The sequence below is a fragment of the Diceros bicornis genome, chromosome 22, assembly GCF_020826845.1.
Source record: "Diceros bicornis minor isolate mBicDic1 chromosome 22, mDicBic1.mat.cur, whole genome shotgun sequence".
Taxonomy (NCBI): domain Eukaryota; kingdom Metazoa; phylum Chordata; class Mammalia; order Perissodactyla; family Rhinocerotidae; genus Diceros; species Diceros bicornis.
In genome coordinates this window covers 15,611,849-15,633,153 of record NC_080761.1, presented here as the reverse complement: position 1 = coordinate 15,633,153, position 21,305 = coordinate 15,611,849, and the positions used below count along the sequence as shown (strand labels likewise).

The following is a 21,305-nucleotide window of genomic DNA, read 5'->3' as shown; positions in this document are numbered from 1 at the left end:
AATTAGGATAGGGCAATAAAGCTTCAGAAGCAGTCTTCGAAGCAAGATACTTTGAATTAATGTTTATGAAAGCACTTTATTAACCTGAAAATGTACTTCAAAGGTAATATGGGAAAAGCTTTTTTCCTCTTAGTCTGGCATTTTAGTAAATATCACAAAGCTTTCCATTTTATACCTGTTCTCATTATAACCATGGCCAAAGACTTTGGCTGTCCAGTTTTCAATCCCCTTTTGTATTGGGGGAGAATCCACCATTGTGTTGAGATGCAGAACTCTCTGTCTCCCACCAAGAAAGCTGAAAGATTCATACTCTCCCTTTCCCTGCCCTCTGGTCACCAGGGCAAGGGGCTTGTGACCCGAGCATCACTGATGTGAGGCTCTCCTCTTAGATGTTGTACCACAGAGATCATAATAACTTACCCAATATGTCCGCCATTATCTTCTTCCATGTGGAATTTGTTGATGAGCTTATCACCTTCAGGTTGTCCTTTTTAGTAGACTCATAGGGTTTAGAGTAGGAGGAACCTTAGAGGTCCTCTATTCCAACCATCTTATTCTGCAAAATAGAAAAGGGAGGCCCTGTTTAATACAAGAGAAAGTAGCACTACAATGTGGTTGCCAACGAAGCTCATGTAATATCGAACTACATTGAATCAGAGCATCAGTGACCCAAATGGTGATGATTTCACCATGCTCTGAACTTCCCAGGTTGCTCCAGTAGCATTGTGTTTATTTCTGAATTCAACCCATTAAGAGGAACAATTGAAAGATGTGCTAATTTATGGAAACAGGCCCATGATAGTAGAGGTCTTGAAATCATGCCCAAAAAACTGCTGATGGAACTCCGCACAAAGGAAGGCTTCGGAGGAACTTGACAGCTGCCTTTGAATAAAGGAGGCGAGGCTTCGTCACCAGGAGCTAAAGGAGATCTGAGAAGCTCCTGAGGTTATGTGCAGGGTTTGTGTGTATGGGAGCATTTTATACCTAGGGGTGAAGGAGGTCCATAAAATTAACTGGATTCTCAAAGACTAAAGACCAATGTGCTATGCTTATTCTGTGTGGCTAAAGGGGACAGAATAATAACCAATAGCTCTGAGTTGCCAGGAGGAAAAATCTGGCTATATCAGGAATAATATTTTTAAAATTTGAGTTGTCTCCATATGGACTGGTCTGCCTCCAAGTGGAGTGAATTTCTCATCACTCACTATTTCTAAGGCCCATACTTACCAAGAATGGTTTAGAGAAGATTGGTGAGTCAGAGCAGGGTTGGATTAAACTGCTATTATGGATCATACCAATTCTGAATTTCAGAGGTCCTGTAACTCACAAAAATCAAACATTGCTTATAGGCCATGACCTTAATTTGTGGTGTGGATCTCAGGTACCGGTATTTCTTTTTCATTTTCTTCAAGTCACTGATTTCTCCTGGTTTAAAATAAGCAGATTTAGATAAAGATCCTCAACAAAAAACATTCAAGTATTCAAGAAATTCCCTAATTACATCTTAGAAAGGGGTATTTTTCATAATTTTAATTAGCATATGTTGTATGAAAACCCTGAATATATGGGGATACTAAATTAGGAGACCTCATAGGTTGTTTTTCTTCATGAATTATAAGAACTCTATTTGGCTAAGAGAATGCATCTTCAATTAATCTAGTTATTGTATAATTTATTGCAAAATTAGAAAGTATTAATAAAAGCTATCATTAGCTTTATTACTATATATTTATGATTATATATAATATATTACTTTATATTACCTATAGATATTACTGCATATTAATATGTGCTAGACATAGAATCTATGTGCTTTATAGGTATTATCTCACTTAATCTTTATTGTATTCAATGAAGATAGCTTTATTATTACCCCTATTTTACAAATATGGAAATTAAATTCTATAGGAGTCACATGGCAAGTAACTGGGGCTAGGATTTGAACTCAGATCTGTTTGGCTCCAGAGTCCGTGTCTTACCCATTCTACTTTTCTGCTCTGGCAGTGTAGTGGTTAAGATTCACGGCACTAAGGCAACCTGAGTTCGTTTCCTTGTCAGGGAGCCACACCACTGGTCTGTGGGTTGCCGTACTGTGGCAGCTGCATGTTGCTGTGATGCTGAAAGCTGTGCTACCGGTATTTCAAAGACCAGCAGAGTCAACCATGGTGGATAGGTTTCAGTAGAGCTTGTAGATTAAGACAGACTAGGAAGAAGGACCTGGCCACCCAACTCTGAAGAACTTGGCCCTGAAAACCTTATGAATAGCAGTGGAGCATTATCTGATACAGCACGGGAAGGTGAAAGGATGGTGCAAAAAGACCAGGCAGGGTCTGATCTGCTGGACACAGGGTCCCTAGGAGTCAGAATTGACTTAATGGCACTAACAACGAAAAAAGCTAGTTAAATAAGGAGAAAATGACATAGACTTGGTAGTGCAACTGTTTCAGTTAGTTCACGTGGTGACTGTGATGTGTTGATTTCCTCGGGCTGAACCACATTTCCCAGAACTCCTTTCCTGCATACGTCTGGACGCAGCCGCCATGACAGACAGAGACTGGGAGGGCCGAAGTAAGGCAGCAGCCACGTTGCAGCTCACATGCAGCGTCACAGCTGGCTCACCATGTTGGCGGGAGGCAGTGGCTGGGCTTGCATCTGCTCACCTTCTGCGAGATACTCCTCCAGCTCCTCAGCCAAGTATGTGTGTTTAGCTCGTGACAGGGCAGCCCCCCCCCCCCGCCCCCCCCCTCCCCCGCACCCCTCTCCGTCCCCGCTCCGTATTTCCAACTTCTGCAGGACACTCATCCCAACAAGGTCCCAGTCAGTGAGACCTTACAAGGACTTTATATCATCCTTCTGGGGTTCCAGCTTACTTTTATCTCCCCCACTTTCTCTCTTCGCTTGCCAACAGCCTTTCCTGCAGACCACACTTTATTCTGGAGGACAAAGGCCTTGAAGAGACTGCTTAACCAGCCCCCACAATTGGGTAAGTCACATCCCTGTAACAAAGTGTATGTACACCCACCCCAACCTACTTCTAGCAGTCAGTCAGGGGTCAATCTTTTTCACACTTTCTACTGCTTCTCTGATTGAAACCTGAGCAGCTGATACAGGTACATTAGGAAATGACCTTGATGTGTGACTTAAAGCTGGCACGTTTCCTGTCTTCTGTTGTTACAGGCCTTGTTTCTGGACCCTGAAACATTCAGTGCAATCTGTGAAACAGCAAATCTGTCTCTCCATATTTCAGCCCCAAGAGAAAAGAAATATGGGGTGTAACAGAGTGGGAGGACAATGCAGAAAGAAATGAACACTTCTAACCCATAGGAGGCAGCTTAGAGAGAGCAGAGCTAGGCTGCCAGGTTCAAGTCCTGGTTCTTCTGCAACTTACATGCTATGTCATGCTGAGCAAATTATTTACCCTCTCTGGGCCTGTCTCCTCATCTGCTAAAAGGGATGATGTCAGTATCTACTTCATAGAGTGTGTGAGGGTTGAATGAGTTAACATATGTGAAGTGCTTGGAACAGTGTAAACTTTCTATTTGCTGTTATTATTATTGTTATTTTATTTTAGGAGGGAGAAGTGGTCTGTCTGTTCTTAGAGTGTTTTAATTTCATCAAATGTAGGGAGTCAAAATCCATGCTCGAGGACCTCTGTAGACTTTCTTCAGGCGGTTCCTACCCCATCTCACCACCCACTTGTCTTCTCTGACTCTATCTGGCCTCTATAAATCATTTTTTTGAGTCAAGAAAGTAAACAGGTATGTGAGGAAGACAACATAGGCACGAGGATAAGAGACAAGGATGAAATTAAAGAAAAGAGTTTGAATTAACTTCCTTCCTTACATCAAGGCTTGTCACAATCTAAAGAGAATAGGGACATGACATACTAGGAAAACATAGTGGTCTCGATGGGAGGGGACTCATGTCAGTGGTGAGCATGCACAATAACCGCAGTCTGGGCAGACCTTACAGATTCTGTGTGTGCTCTGCACTCAGACCTGCTGAAAAGGAAATGGAATCATGGTGGAGAGAAAGTACCATTCTTGTCCTACAATTGAGCTCTATCATTCTTTTTTAACAAATAAGTGGTTTTTTCTGCACAAGTTCTGGTACATTTTTCTCTGGCCTTCCCTGGAACAGCTCACCTTTTCTGGCTCTACAAGATAGGAGAAACCTTTTGAATGCAGCTGCTTGTTTGGGCTGATAGAGGGGCCTGAGCAGACATTTATTCATTCCTTTTAGAAGACAGCCTTTTCCCTTCCCTCTGGAGTTACTTCTTGCCAAAATGGCTGCTGTCTGGCAACCAGACGGTCTAGGATGGTCAAGTTTCAAATGTCACCACGCAAATGGCAGTTCCAAGGACTGAAGTCAAGAATTAAAATGCCAAACCTTAAATGTCCCTCAAATACATGTTTTCCCAACTAGTGACTTGCCACAGAAACAAACAGCAATTATGCAAAAAGTCCCCCATCCCTGCATCTCCATTTCCCTCCCAGTGTTCCAAAACCATTACACGGAGTACTTTGTGATAAAAAGGTGTCTCAGTGTAGCCCACTTAGTATTTTGAAGCATAGAAATGAAAGATGGTAGGGCACATATGCCACAGAACCACTAAATGACAGAATCATCACTGGCCTAGTTTTCTGAGTCACTGTGACAGACACAAGGGGATTGGTTTTAAAGCTGCTGATGACACATCAAGAAGAGGGAAGAGGATGTCTCTGCTTTAGAAAAGAGACTTAAAGAACCATACTTTATGACTTGGAAGTAAGTTTTGAATTCAGACTTTTTTTTTTTTTAGATGGTACACAATGAAAGGCAAATGACAGGGTACTTACCTGAAAACCTCCAATAGAGACACCTTACCCAATAGCCTGTGAATGCACCAGTGGAGAGAATGGGGCACACCTTTTGCTATTTAGGGTGCTGGGGATGGCATCAGTTACTGCAGGGAAAATTTCGCCACAGAGCAATGAGCCAAAAAAAAACATTACTATTTAGCTCTTATAGGCTGCTGTAATTCAGTTTCCTCACCATGAACAGCAAATGAGTCAAGTTAACTAATGCAGAAGGTTGGACTCGTTTTCTTTTGAGGAGCCCCAGGAGAATTTCCATGGTGTCTTTTTGCTCACACAACCCACTTCTTTGCTTCCTTGTTCAGTTCCTCATCCATCTCTGGATCCAGATGGGATCAGGAGAAATGAGAGGATGAACTCTCGAGAAGAGCTGGGACAGCTTTTGATGATTTTGAGAGAGACGAATGAACTTCTGGGGGACTGCTGGTGTCTTTAATATTTGTCCCTTGGGGAAAGGTGGTAATTCAAGTTGTATGACACTTGCACACAAATCTCAAATGAAAGGAAAAAAAAACCAAACAAACCCCACTGTGGTTCAAACTCTTTCATTGAAGCAGACAGATCAACAAAGGGAAAATAAATCCATACTATATGCCCTGATTGAGTCATTGTATTGGTAAGTGTCCCTAGGATAATCCCCTTTTGAGATTGTTGCTTTATATCAAAACACTTTTCTTTAGTTCCTAGACTGTCTAGGAACTAAAGCTGAATTAGCTGAAACTTCTAGACCTTAAATGAAAAGTGGGCTGATTAAATGCAACACTTTGAATTTTGATGCCATACGGCATTGGCAGCTTTAGGAAATAAAAATACAAGACTCTCCATTAAATTTGAATTTCGGATAAGCAGTGAATAATTTTTTAGTATAAGTATGTCCCAAATATTGTATGGGTCATATTTATATTAAAAATGTTCACTATTCAACTGAAATACTTACACTAAAAATATTTGTTCACCTGAAATTCAATTTTAACTGAGAGTCTAGTATTTTGTCTGGCAACCTGAGCACCGTGCTAAGATTAAATAGCAAGACTGTAATGGATTCTAAGATAAATATTTTTAAGGGATTGGATGGGGGTGTGTGTGGGATGCGTTCACTTGTGCCTGGGCAACCTGGCTCCTGAATACCAGGCTGTTCTTGTTAAGGAGGAGGACTGCCCTTATTGTCCTGGTATTAGAACCTGCGGTGGCCATCCCTCCAGTGCAGCCTGAGGCCCCAGGTGCTGCTATTGCCCCTTAGATCTGCTGGTGAGGAGCTGTTTCTCCCCAGGCTCCATGGAGACCTGTGGACAGCTGAAACAATGCCTCCTCTCCTTCTATCAGTGTGCAGGATATTCTGCTGGGAGGATAAGAACTAAAATGTTTCACCCCTCCTCTTTGGTTAGGAATCTTCTCCTCTTTGCCTACTCAATTAGAAAAAAAGGAAGCTGCAATAGGACTTACTTTTGGATGTACTCATATTCAGTGTTTTCTATGTAATGGCCAGCCAACCACGCAATCTGGAAGTTCATCTTTAATTAGATTCATGCAGACACTCACATATAGCAGAATGATGAAAGTATACTAGTGAAGTGTGAAGTCAGGCCACAAAAGAGTTGACAATGACTTCTGTTGGCTTTAGGGAGTATTTTGTGGAACTTAGAATGAATTAGTTTTTAAAAATAACATAACTTGGGAACGAATACATTTTGGTCAGATCTTAAAGTGAAAAAACGAAGCTGGAAGTAGGATGTTTTTGACTGTCTAATATTTTCTTCATTCACTAATTCATTGATTCATTTTCAAAGAGTTTACTGAGCACCTACTGTGTCCTAAGCATGGCTCTGGGCATTCCTTGGTGAATATGACATGGTTCCTGACTGAACTTGGCTACTTAAAGTTGGTTGAAAGCCTGGCAGAAGAGATATATAAAGAGTAGAAGATAATGCAGTGTGACAAATGCTATGAGAGAGGCAAATTTGGGTTGTTTTTGAGTTATAGAAAAGGGGCTGGTCACAGACTGGGTGGCAGGGGAAGAACGGGAGGTTTCTTGGAGGAGGTGATGGCTGAACTGGGTCCTGAAGGGGAAGAAGGATTGATGCAGATGAAGAATTGGAAGACATTTGCTCCAGGTAGAGGGGTTAGCATATGTGAAGGCCCCAAGCGGAGGGCTCATTGTTTTGGAGGTGCGGGTGGTAGTTCAGCAGTATTGTTGTAATATGTGGTGAGGGCTAGGGTAGAGAAAAATTAGGCTGGAAAAATGAGACAAGGGCCAGATCTCCGAGGGCTGCTTGTAATAATTAGGAATTTGGATTTTAACCTGAAAGCAGTGGGAAGCCAACAAAGGCTTCCAATCATGGGAGCAACACGACCAGATTTGCATTTTACAGTAATCACTCTGGTTGCAGTTTGGAGAATACAGAAAGAGAGGCCAGACGTGAGTCAGGTGACCAGTTTTGAAGACAGTTTCAGTCATCCAAAACAGTGATGAGAATGGTGGGAACAAGGTGTTAACAGTGGGGAGGGAGATATGGGGGGGGGGGCGGACCTTGGTTTTGGGGATTTAGAAGGGATTGGCCTTCAGTGGCAGTGTGGATTTGAAGTGTGGGCCAGAGGCATGTGTCATTGACTTGGGCAAGTGGGAGACAGGAGTGCTGACACAGACACAGGAGGAAGGGCAGGTAGGGACTATGTGTGAAGAAGCTGAGATGTCACTGCATTGCTTCAGAAATTCCTCAAAGCAACTGGTATGGCCACTTGCCTCAATTCAATTACACTCAATAGCCGTTTTTTGAGAACTTAATGTGGGCAAGAGACTAGGGGTATGAAGGTGATATCAGGGCTTTCCTTTGCATGGTGGAAGTTCATTGGAGACCATGGAACTCATGGCCTCTTGAGGGAGAAGGATGCACATATATGTTTAACCACAATAGGGTGTGGCATAGGTATTTGTATCTGTTAAAGTGGTTTTCCATTGCTTCCATCAGAAAACCCAACTCCATTGGACTTGAGCAATAAAGCACAATTTTTTTTTTGGTTCTTATATAACACGTCCATCTAGCTTGATTGGGCTCATGTCTGGTTTGATTTAGTAGACCAAAGATATCCTTAAAGATCCTTTCTCAGTCTCTTGTGCTTGTCTTCTACAGCACCAATGTCATTCTAGAACTGTCTCTTCCTCATGCTCGCAGAAGTTTCATTCTTCTTTTTCCTTCTCCAGGAGCTCTCTTAAGAAGAGCAGAGGAGCTTCTGTCTCCAAAGCAAGAAGCACACCTCTCCTCTTGCATCTTTGGCTTGATTTGGGAATGTGTCCATATCTGAATCATTAATTGCAGCCAGGGATTAGGATGATTGGTTTTAGCCTAAGCCTTACACCCTTAACAATGTGGGCTGCACAGGGGGTATATGGATGTCCAAATACAGATTTGAGAAGTGAACAAGAGAAAGGAAAATGCTTGGTGGAGAGGTGAGCAGAAATGTAGGTTTTTTCAGTTATGTCTTCACTTACTCCCTGGGGCTTTTCTAGATTGATTTCTATAGCCATATAAGGAGGTCCTATTGGGAATTTCCCTGGAATTCAGTGAAGAGAGCTTGATCTCCAACTTTGTAACCTTTGTAGGTGTCTGAGATCTAAGGAAATGAAGGGAGTGCTGATGGAAGAGAGAACTTGAGGTGTTTATTTTATTCATTCATTCATTCATTCATTCATTCATTCATTATGTATGCCTGTATATATGTCAGGGTTCCTAGTTAGGAGTGGGGAGGAATCTTTAAAGCTGCCAAATGGAAGAAACCAGACGACTTCAAGGTACTTCCACTCTTTGGTTTTAGAAAATTAACCAATTTGGAGTTCTGGGAAACCCATACTATGCCAAGGTACTTAGAAGGGTGAGTGCTTTAATTACCATCTACGTATATAATAAATAAGAAGAACTAGATATTGGAAAGACAATTATCTAATTCATGGTGTCAGTCTGGAGGGTGGGGTGGAGAGTAATCAGGCAGCAGTGGCCATAAATAAGAATTTTGCTTGCTTCAGAGTCTCTCTTAGAGCCTTGGTGTCTTCATTCCTTCAGAGGCTAATCATCTTTGAGCAACTGAGGCAGCAGATTGCACTTGGTTGTCATTCACCTGAGCTTTGTCCTTCGGATCTTAATGGACATTTGTTAGATTTATGCTTGAAGCTTTCTTGTAAGCTTTTCTGGCTGACTGTCCACCTGTGCAGACTCTGAGAGCCCATTTTGGGTCTCCCTTCCTTCCCTTCTCTGTCCTTCGTAATAGATTCTTCCTGAAATTTTTTCTTTGTTTATTCCACTCGGAAAATACATCCTGGTTTCTCTCTACCTCTTGAGCTTCTTGCTGCGCACTTTTCCTCCTCCCACCTTATCCCTCACAACTCTTTTGCCAACATCTTATGTGTCTTGTTTTCTTGTTCTTTCTCCCTTCCCACTGTCACCGCTCACTCCCAGTAAAGCAGAGATCCTATTCCCTTCAGGGACTCACATGACATATTTTTGTGTTAATGAAAACTGTTTTCTTTCTTGGGTAGGCTCCTTATCCTCCCTTAGGGACTTTAAAGTACAAAGAACCCCAACATTTTCAGTTTAGCATGTTGGTTTTCCGGGGGGAGTATTTTACTTTCCATCTTTTTGGGAGATTGTGGGAGTAGCCTTCATAATGCCTCCTCTGTCACTGAAGTGTAGAACACTGACTGGGTTGGAGTACCATCTCTAGCACACACTGCTTGATCTGCCTAAGTAAGCCTTCATAATGTGGAACAGGCTATTTATTTCCCTTCTGTCTTCCAGACTATACCCACCCATCTGTACTGTGCCCTCCTGGAGCAGGGAGTCTGCAAACTACATTTCCCAGGCTCCCTTGCCAGCTGGCTTCCTGTTGACATCTGCCAATAGGAGGCAGCGGTAAGGGATCAACAGATGGGAAGAAGAAAGAGGCTTGTGTCTTCAGGCTTATGCAGTGTGGTGATTGCTGGGGTGTGGTGATTCTCAGTTCCAGGCACAGCAGCAATGTTTCAGTGTTTCCATCCTTAGCTGAGGAGTTGCCTCTTCCTTGGATCTTACAGTGGTCTCCCCAACAGTAGCAACAGTCTCAGCTTGTGGGCTTCATTCAACTCAGCACCATTAGTGGCATCTGGACCTCACCCCTCTTCCTTTTTGCAAATCCAGCCCCCTCCTCCCTCTGCTCTTGTAGCCTTTCAGCACTTTTAAAATCAACTTCCTGAATTAAATTCCCTCTGTTTGAAATACCTAGAATGGTTTCTATTTTCCTGACTGGATATACCAAAATACAACATGGCAAATCAAAGGCAAAAGTAGTGCAGCTTTTTTTCTTTGTTTATGGTAGATTTCATTATCAACTGAAGGAAACTCTTATTATAACCCTTCTCTCAAAGTCCATACGTTGGAACAACTTTGTATGTGTCATAAAAATAAAATCAGCACCATCTTGGGTGTGGGAAAACAAAATGCTTGGATGGAGGTCAAGGACAAATTATCTTACAACAAAAATCTAAGAAGTTAGAAGAGAAACACTGGTACAGAGGAAAGAACACTATACCTAAAGTCAAAATTCCTGGGTTCAAAGTCTGCCTTCTATATTTACTAACCATATAATGATGGGCAAATCTTGAAATCTCTTTGAGCCTCCGTTTCCTCAGTTGTAAAATGGTGGCATCAACATCCAGTCTGACTCGTAAGGTCATAATGAAGGTCAAATGAGAAATGTGTGTGAAAACATCATATTGCTATAAGGACTTTATTATGAAGGATATTAAAAAAAGCTGGGTTCCTATCCTCAGGTTGGTGCCCATCTAGTTGATGATTTTATAAACAGTTATATACTGATAGGTACTTAAATGTTTGAGAGCTCAATGCATGAAAAGTGATTCTTAACAAGATCAAGGCATCAAGTAATTTCTGATACTGCTCTCATTTGGATAAATAGGCTAGAAATGCCTCATCCTTTTGGGATCACAGTTTCTTTATCTCTAACTGGGGACCAGAATGCTGACCTGTCTCCTGAATGTGTTGTATGTGTTAATTAACTGCATATGATTGAATAGCATCCTCAAGACGAGCATGTAAATGCCAAGTGTTCTCACTGATAATAAAGCAGATACTTTCTTGATGGGGTTGTTATGAGGATTAATGATTTAATTGCAATGGAGTGCTCTGGTATTCTTAAGATGAAAAGTGCCATATAACTTTGAAGAGGAATATTATCAAATAGCTTCTGCTTTGGGTCCTGAAAGAGCAACTCGAAATAAGGCAGTGCCGATCTGCACACGCCTCTCTCAATTTCTCCACCTCCTTTTAGGACAGCAGGAATTTAGACAGTAGGAATTTAGAAATGGGGTTCAGGAGGCCTGTAATAGAGTAATTAGGAAATTCTGATTTTTGTTCTCTAGTAGGCTCTTGGGGTCACTTCAAGATAATTTCTTCAAAGTTGTCGACAAATATTATAACTGGGAATTAACCAGTGCAAACACTTTTCTATTGATGAGGACAAAATCTAGTCTTTATAATTTTGCAAATGTAACTGTCCATGTGACTCTGTCATTTCCTATACTCCAGCCACACCAGCTTTCTTGCTTTTCCTTCTCCTCTCTAAGCTCTTTTATTTTGCCTCGTGACTTTTGCATAATTATTCCTAGCTTTTCAAAGGGCTGGGCATAGTCACTTTTGTCCTTCCACATCTCAAATTATGCCCCCTTCTCAAAAAGGCCACACTCTCAGGACTCCCCCTTGTCTATAGACCCATTCCTTTATGTCACACCGACTTTTTTGATTGTCATAAGTACTTACTAGTAGATCAATTTATCTTTTTATTGACTTGTTTAAGGATATAGTGTCTGTCTCCCTCTACTAAAACTTAAATGAATAGAGGTAGATTTTATTTGTTTACCCTCTGCTTTTTACCAGTGTCTAGCTCATGTGGTTGTTCAGTGGAGTTGAATGAATGAATGATTTATGCTATTTTTGTCTTGAACAAAGTTGTCCAACATATCCGTAAATTAGGTTAATTTTGAACTATCTATAATAGAGGCTTGGGGTGAAAATGGAAACTACCTCTTGGCAAATTTCTATAAAATTGTGACTATCAAAACAAATATTAGAATAATAGATGATATAGAACCCAAGAATTCAAAACTTAAAATCCCTTGCCCGACCTGAAGGGTTATATTGTTGACATTTCCTTTTCTCTGTGTTTGATTTTGTGATTCTACGCTTTGGGACTTTTGGTCCTTGAGAAATGCAAAAATTAAGATATGTTAATGTCTTAGATCAGAGGTCAGGCTGCAAGCTAAGGCCTGTAGCCAACTGCTTGTTTGTGTGAACAAAGTTTTATTAGAACACAGTCATACTCATTAATTCCATGTTTTCTATATCTGTTTTTGCCCAATAAGGGCAGAATTGAGTCAGCAAAGCCAAAAATATTTACCTTTACAGAAAAGTTTGCTCATCCCTTTCTTAGAGTGTTTTTCCAACTCTTTTTTTGAAAAATTATTTTAGTGAGGTTATATTGTCTTATAACCATGTGTAAATTTCAGGTGTACATCATTATATTTCAGCTTCTTTATAGACTGCATTGTATTTATCACCAAAAGTCTGTTTTTTATCCATCACCACACATATGTACCCCTTTACCTCTTTCATCGTCCCCCCACCCCCTTCCCCTCTGGTAACTACTAATCTGTTTTCCTTATCCATGTGTTTGTTTATCTTCCATATGTGAGTGAGATCATATGGTATTTGACTTTCTCTGTCTGACTTATTTTGCTTAGCATAATACCCTCAAGGTCCATCCATGTTGTTGTAAATGGCACGATTTCATCTCTTTTTATGGCTGCCAACTCTTTTTTTTAATTGAAATATATTTGACCTATAACATTGTGTGAATTTAAGGTGTACCTGTTAATTTGGTACATTTATATATTGTAATATGACTGCCATTGTAGTGATAATTTCCCCACCTCTTTGAGAGCTGGAATAGTTACAAGAACTTTCAAGTATGTAAATTGATCCAAGGAATCATCAGCGGCAGGTTCTCTTTGAAGGAGTTTTGTGCTGTAATTTTCTGTTCTTTTAAGAACAAGGAGATAAATAAACACAGGAAAAACAAAAACAAAAAACAAAACGAAGCTAGCAAGCCAGAAGAACCTCCTTAAAGTATCCTCAGGCAGATCTTGGAGAGTTTCTCTACAAAAGGAGCTTTGTTGGAATAAAGGAAATACTGTAGTTGTTTGTGCTTTTATGCCAACTTTTAATTATAGGAGGGAGGCTCTTTTATCAGCATGCAGATAGGAGTCTCCTGTTTTAGATTGGGGAATTTGAAGGAGAGAGAAGGGAAAAGATTGGCCCATTTTTACCAACAAAGCAAGTTGTTAATTATAACAAAAATGATTGTCATCATTCTGTAAGCCGTGGATTGTGTTCGGTGCCACGTGTACGATGTCTGGTTCTCACAGCGACATCCAAGGGAGGAACCAGTGGCTCTGTCTTACAGATAATGCTCTGAGGCTCAGGGGACCGCAGTCACTTGCTCAGGGCCCCCTAGGTGATCAGAGGTGGCCTCGAATTAGAATCCATGTCTGTTTGCTTCCCTAGGAGAGCAGCAGTTAGAGAAATGGGGGCTGCACTTTAAAAACAGGAAAGGCATATTGTGCTCTTTAACGTGCTTTAAAGATACACGGCTTTATTTGTGAATTATGCCTCAATAAAGCTGGGGGAAACATACATACATGCATACAGGAAAGGCAGAGCTTCTCCTACAAAGAAAATGTCAATTCTCACATCCTTCCCTTGTGAGCGAGCCCAAACTAGGGGCTCTCAGCAGAGTACAGGGCCCGTGGGCCATTGACAGAGCTGCTTTGACTTGAAGCCAGGAAGGCAAAGCTCTTTTCCCATGTTGACTCCCAGATCTTTCGTTTGGAGGAGTGTGGTAGGCTTTGTTAGAAGAGGGGAAAGAACCAGAAGAAAGTGCTCTTGCTAGCACTTACCTGTTAATTTGAAGTGCCTTTAGCAAAGTTGGCTACCTGCAAGTTTTTAAGGCGCAACACTTTCCTTTGCATTTTCTTTGCAAAGAGAGCTTTTGAGACAAAGTCTCCTTTTAAACATTCCATGACTTTGGTCAAAGAGCCGGGAACCTGGTATTAAAGATTTCAGCGCTGTCAGAAGCTTCCACCAATGAGAATGCTCCTGTCAGTCACACTGGGGCTTGCTCAATATTTCTCGTGTTCTTTGCTTTCACCTTGACAGCTTCTAAGTCTCAGGGGACTAGAGGATTTTTCTTTATCTTTTTACTTCCTCTCCAAAGTGTGTATATTTATGGGGAGACTACTGACTGGGGATGGGGGGCGGGAGAAGGTTGGGGAGAATAGATAAAGGAAAAGAACAAGAGTTGAACAATTTTTGTGTCTTTTTTGCTACTCCTGACAAAATTTTAAATAAAAATATTGGCAATTTGTTCAGCCTTTCCCTTCTTGTTAATATTTAAAAGCATTCAATTAAGATTTTCTAATGTGTCCAATGAGTTAAACTGTCCTATGGTATTATAAAAATATTACACATATAAATAAAATACGTCAAAGCATTAAAAAGCTATTACACACACTGAACATAAAATGGCAGAATAATGATGGATCCTGCCATGCAGGAAACATATTCAAAAATATTATCTTCCTGGTAATGAAATGCCATCCGTTTCATTTTAAGCTAAATACGTTAGACATATCAGTGGAGTCTGTGCTGACACAGCAGTGAGTTGAAATTGAAAATCTGAAATTATATATATGATTGGACACAGTGTTAAAGTAATTTATAGGAAAAACCACGAATGTGCTGGGTCTGCACCTTCTGGTGAACTCATTTTATAGAATCAGATAGAGGAAAACTCTACCATTTCTAATGTGCAGTTAGAATGGCAGCCCGCCAGGGCCCCAATATATTCAGTATGAAAAGGGAGAAGAAAGACAGACAGAGACGGGGGGTGGGAAGGGTTGGGGAGGGGAGAGCAGCCAGGCAAAGGGGGGACACGGGTGGGGGGTGGAGACAGGAGAAGAAACAAGGCCAAGGAGGCTTGCTTCAAATTACAGCAATTCTGCATAAGCCATCAAGAAAATGGCATTCATTTTCATTGCTCTGACCTAATGGGATACAGCAACTATAGGAGCTATGTTAGCTGTCAAGACAAGTGGGAGATAACAGGAGAACCCGGGCAGGGACAGGTGTCAGCGAGGCTGTGGCTGGCTGCTCTGTGACACCACTCGCTGAGGTGGTAGTCAAGCCCTTGGTGGAGATCATCTGACCCCCAAAGTTCAGGGGATCTAGAGCGCTGACAGCAAAGGAGGTGATGGCTGGCACTTCTAGAACCACTCATATCGCCTGTCTGGCAGCTGTCTATCTCCTTCTGCCCCACTTTTTTCTTTATCTTTTTCACCGTTGTGCATGTTTGGCCAAAAAGTGCAGTGGAAAGTGAGGTAGGCTGCTGATGAGGAGAAAAACAAGGCTGCGCTTTTGTGTGGATATGTGTGACGAATTGGTACCCTGAAGTGCTTTTCGTCTTTCATTTATATCCATAATCCTGCTTGAAATGTGGATTATTTATTTATGCTGGATTGGTCTCCTCCTGGAACGCCAGGGAACTGCTGCTGTGCATTTTCATTTAGTGGCTGCCTTGGCCCAGGCAGAGGTGGTCTAGTTTCTCCAGAAGGGTCCTGTCTAACCTTCTCTGATTTTTAAAGAGAAGAAAGAAAAGGGGAAACATGAAAGCAAGAAGGAAAGATGTTTTTCATCCTATAGCAGACAACTAACTCTAAGGAAGGAAATGTAGCCTAGAGGGAGCAGTGTTGATGCCCTCAAGTGAGATGCAGATAAAATGCCACCCTACCCTCTGACTATCTTATCCCCCCCTCACCAAATAGCCCTGGGGATTTTAGAAGCCTGTGATCACTAGAAGAGTAAAGATAACAGATCTAGAAAATATGTGGAAGTTTTCTTTCTAAGCACTCAGGATATTTCCTATTTACTTTAATAACACTAGTTGCCAGTTATAGGGGATTTACTCTATGGTGGACACTGGGCTCACGAGCCTGATCTCACAGCATCATGACCTAGGGGCTATTGTGCTTCCCATTTTGGTGATGAGGAAACTGAGGTTTAGAGAGGTCAGATGACCTTCTCCAAGGTTACAAAGACAATGAGTTTCCCAGGTTGCACACTCTAAACTCAAAGTCAGGGTGAGACCAGAGTCTTCTGCTCAGTTTAACAGAAATCATTGTGGATGAAGGGAGGAGTTAAATGACTTGCTTCAAGGCAGCATTTTCTGAACCCTCCAACTAGCTCAGCTGGCTATTATAGCATCCCATGCCTTTCTTCATAGCATTTACAATGGGTTGTAATTTCTATGTGTGTGCTTATATTGTCTGCACTAGAGACTAATTTCATGAACACAGCAACTGTGTCTCTTTTGCTCACTGCTATATCTCTAGGACTTAGGCCAGTGCCTGGCACTCATTAAATGTTAATTGGTTGGATAAATGAATGGATGGATGGGTAGATCAATTTTCCTTGATCATCTGTGATATAGCTGGGGCTGGAACTTTCAGGTCATCCCCTAGAATACCTGTCATTTTTCAGTTGTGCTTGCGGTTATGGGGTTCCTCTCCAGAAAAGGAATCAATGTTAATAAAATCAGAGAATTTTAAAATTGCAGGAAGCCCAGTGGGACATCTGGTCTACCGTTCCATCCAGTGCTGAATAACTCTTAGCCATTAGCTTCTACTTTGATATGTCCTGAGATGGGATGCTCACTATATCACAAGACAACCTGTTCCATCGCTTCATAGTAGCGATTTGTAAAGGCATTTTCTATAGAGAATCAGATATACTCCTGGAACTGTCATCAGACTGGTCTTTGCTTCTCTGGAGCTCTACACATCAGGCCTTTTTACACCTACACAGGTAGTCCTTCAGATGTGTGAAGAAAGCCATCATGTTTTACACTTGCTTCTCTTTTGCAGGCTGTCTCTACCCAATTCTTTCAGCCTTGTCTTATATATTTCTGGGCCTGAGACCATCCTGGTCATCCTGGATGGTCAATGTCCCCTTTAAAATATTTAGCATAATTAAAATATTAAACATTGTATTCCAAATGTGATTGAATCTTTCTATGATTAGTGCTTTCTGTCATCTGAACATCCTAATGTGATGCAGTCCTATATTATGTCAGTTTTCATAGCAGCCAGACCAAAGTCTGAACCATATTAAATTTATGGCCAGCTAAAACTTATTTGTTCAATTCATTCATTCACTCAACAAATATTTCTTGAGCCAATACTTTATACTAGCCACTGGGCAAACATTGGGAATAAGATGAATGAGACTTGATTCCCGCTGCTGGCTGAGGACCTGCCAATCTCTTGGATAAGGCATAGAAATCAACAGTTATTGTATTCTTCAATCATATTGATTGAAGAAGGCCTATTTTAAAGTATTTTATCACTTTTAGAATCATTATGCATTTTACAGCTGATGTACAGAGTTAATATAGCATTTGATTTTATATCCCATTTATAAATCATTGGTGTTTTTAAAAACATAGTTTTCCAACTGAGGGAATATGGCAATAGCAATATTATAAACTTGTTTAATAGCAGTATGTGCCAGGTGAAGGTGTGTTACAAAGGAATGATGATCACCTCTGCTTGGGATGGAGAGAAGAACTTCACAGAAGAGAAAACAAATGTTTTTAGGCCTTGATGGGTGAGCCATGGTTTGCCACTCTTGTGCTAAGAAGCTTCCAGGGTGAGAAAGGAAGGTGACTGCCAGGCTAGGCAGAGAAGCTAAGCAGTCATTTCCTGTGTGAGCAGCAGGAGGAAAGCTGGGTCTCGCTGTTATAAAGCCTTCCCCTACGAGAAAGAACCCGATGAATGTCATAAAGAAGCATACTTAATAGCTGTAAAAGTTCACAATGGAAAAGAAAAGAGGGCAATGACTTGGAGTTGTAAGAAGAGAAATCTGGAAACAGATCATGAATTTGCATCCAAGGGCAGCATTTGTAATGTATCTTGAAAGGAGGGTGGGTTTTCAGAGAAGGTGGGAGGAGGGCATTCCAGGGAGAGAAACCAGCTTGAGCAAAGGCCTAGAGATGGGAGAGATCAAAAAAAGCGCGAGCAATCGCAAGCAGTCCAGTTTGAACGGAGTTGGCATTCAAGCAGAGAAGTGAGAAGGGATGACTTGAAACATATGGAAAGGACCTGAATATCCACGGTCCCTCCCAAGTCTAAGCGTGTGACAATCCAGCATGTTCGGGCTCAGAAACCTTGAGTTTCACTCTGCAATATGTAGTGAGGGACAGGCTGACCCCTCTTTAATCTTGGTGTTGGTTTGCTACAAATAGAAACAGATGGGATTATTGATGTTCCCCTTCACCAAAGGTTAAAGAGGTAGGGGTGGGGGATAGATGAGGGAAATGCATCATCATGCTAGGAATTTTGATTCTAGCTCCAATAAGTTCATGCCTTGCACTATTTTCTTGTCTGAGGATTTCTGTTTAGGGCCCTGCTTTTAGCTTGTCTTTCTTTCCATGATTCCCAATTTCAACAGATTTTTTTTCTTCTGTTATGTAGGGTTTACTCAACTCTCTCCTTACACAGTTGCCTTTCTCCAGTGCAGAACCTCTCATTTACCATGGTCAAATTTAATTGCGTTGGCTTTGTTCCCATGATCTATCCTGTCAAGATCTCTTTGGATCTTGAACCTTTCATTCAGCATATCACTTATCTCTTCCAGTTTTTTGCTATTGAAAATTTTATAATTGTATTTTGCATCTTTATCCAAATCAGTGATAACTAGTTTCAAAAAAGACAGAACTGAGGAAAAAAGTCTGTAGCACCCAGAAACGTGGCTGGAGCTTGACACTGTTAGTGAGTATGAATATTTGAGTCTTCTCATCCACCACAAAGTTAACATCATGGAGTCTTAAAATGTTTTGCTGACATCAAGACAAACAATGTTCATGGCAAGCTTCTAAACACCTTCAAAATTCTGTCAAGAAGGAAATGAGGTTAATGTGGCTTGGAGATATGACTGAAAGTTATTCTGTAAGATAAACCCTTTGCTTCCAGAAAAACTCTATTCTCTGATCTAGCTCCTCATGCTGTTGCCCGCATCAGTTCCTTCCTGTGAAGTCTCGGCAGTCTCAGTGACCCATCCTCTCTGTGGCTGGACTTTGATGAAATGTGTGCACTGGCCCTTGGCTGTCCAGGAAGTCATCCAACATTCCCGGAGACCAGAGAGGAGGTCCTTCCTGGGATGGCAGAATCTAATTTGCATTTTAGCTCTGCTTTTCCTTACTTAAGTAACCAATATCAGTTCTCCACTTGTTATGGACTGAATTGTGTCCTTCCCCTGCCTCTCCCCTCCAAATTCATGTGTTGAAGCCCTCATCCCCAGTGTGACTTAGACATAGGGACTTTGAGGAGGTAATTAAAGTTAAATGAGGTCATAAGGGTGGGGCCCTAATCCAATAGGACTGGTGTCCTTATAAGAAGAGGAAGACATACCAGAGAACAAACTCTCTCCTTGTGCACACAGAGGAAAGGCCATGTGAGGACACAGTGAGAAGGCAGCCATCTGCAAGCCAAGGAAAGAGGCCTCAAGAGAAACCAACCCTGCTGACACCTTGATCTCAGACTTCCAGCCTCCAGAACTGTGAAAAAATACATTTCTATTGTTTAAGTCAGCTAGTCTGCAGTATTTTGTTATGGTAGCCCTAGCAGACTAAGACACATATTACTGTTTAAATGCTAAATACCACATTCCCACCAACCTCCATGGAACTAATCTTTCTTTAAAAATAGCTTTTTGGGGAGAAAAGTCACCAGTTTGAGTGTATACTATTTTTAAGACACATTTTTACTGCAAATATATTAAAATCTGAAAAAGACTGCTTTGAAATTGTTGATCTGTAATGTCTCTGCGTTCATGCACACTCACATGCATACTTCATATTCGGGGATAGCTTGATTCAGAGAAATGGAGTGTTAAGCTGCCTCTCATTTTTTTTTAACATCTGATCTTTAGTGTGGCATTAATTATAGTGAGTCTCTTCCTAGTTAGTAATCACCATCCAGGCAGAAAAATCATTAAAAGTTGTTGAGTGTCTTGGCAGATTTGCATCTTGTACATCATCTCATTCTAGCCTAAATGACAAAGTCTATGAGAAGACACATATGTAGAAGGAAATAGTAGTCATTCCTCGTTTCCAGAAACACATTTTTGTCTGGAGTTCAAGAATCTTAGAGAACACTGTAGCTTACTGCAGGGTTTCACTTGAATCTCTGCTGTTACTCTCCAATCATGGGCCTCGAATTCTCTTTCTCTCTTTCAGGCATATCTCACCAAGGGAGAGTTTAGGGGTTAGGTAGTGTAGTTTTCCATTACTGCCATAACAAATTTTCGCAAATTTAGAAGCTTTGAACAAGACCCGTTTATTACCTCACAGTTTAGCTAACTCACAGTGTGGCCTCGCTGGCTCCTTTCCTAAGAGTCTCACAAGGCCAAACTTCCTTTCTGGAAGCTCTGGGAACAAATCTGCTTCCAAGCTCATTCAAGTTGTTGGCTGAATTCAGTTCCCTGTGGTTGTAGGACTGAGGCCCCTGTTTCTTTGTTGGCTGTTAGCCTGGGGCTGGTCTCTGCACCAGGAGGCAGCTTGTTTGCCATGTGGCCTCTCTCCAGCAATGGTGAATTGAGTCTCCTTCAGGCTTCACATCAGACTTCCTCTTCCGTAACCAGCTGGAGAACATTCTTGGCCTTTAATGTCTCACTTGATTCGATTGGGCCCACCTGGGTAATCCAGGCTTCTCTCCCTATTTTAAAGTCTGTTACTTAATTACATCTGTAGTGTCCCTTTTGCCATGTAAAGTAACACATCCACAGGTTCCGGATTTAGGGCACGAACACTTTTTGGGTGACATTATTCTGCCTACTACAATAGGTTTCTATCTTTTAATTATTCTCAATTTTTTATTTACCTTGAGTTTTAGAAAAGCTGTACTGTGTTTTGAAAGTCTTTTAAGGCCATGTACCCAGATGAGAGACATCCATTCATTCAGCAAATATATACTAGGCCCCCATGATGTGTCAGATACTGTGCTACACCAGTGAATTGTGGTGAACGAGTCGGAATATCTGTCCTTTGGGGCTTTCACTTTAGTGGGAGGAGACAGATAAAAAAAATAAGTAAACACGATTACAATTATTTTGAGTACAGTCCTAGGAAAGTGAAAAGCAATAGAGTGTGAGAGAAACTCAGAGAGAGGACTTTAGGTGCTATAAAGGCTTCTTTGAGGAGGTGATGTTTAAGCTGAGATGAAAAGTAGGAGAAGGAGCCAGCCGTGCTGAAGCACCGACCAGGGTGTGCTAGGAAGAGGGTGGGGCATGTGCAATA

The 21,305-nt window shown here is 41.4% G+C and overlaps 1 long non-coding RNA gene across 1 annotated transcript; it reads left to right on the top strand.

The window, feature by feature from the left end:
* Positions 1-2,598: 2,598 nt before the first annotated feature.
* On the top strand, positions 2,599-19,761 carry LOC131419766 (uncharacterized). The gene is made up of 3 exons (XR_009223337.1): positions 2,599-2,694; positions 2,909-2,983; positions 19,451-19,761. It is a non-coding gene; the product is annotated as an uncharacterized LOC131419766 (long non-coding RNA).
* The last annotated feature ends 1,544 nt before the right edge of the window (positions 19,762-21,305 follow it).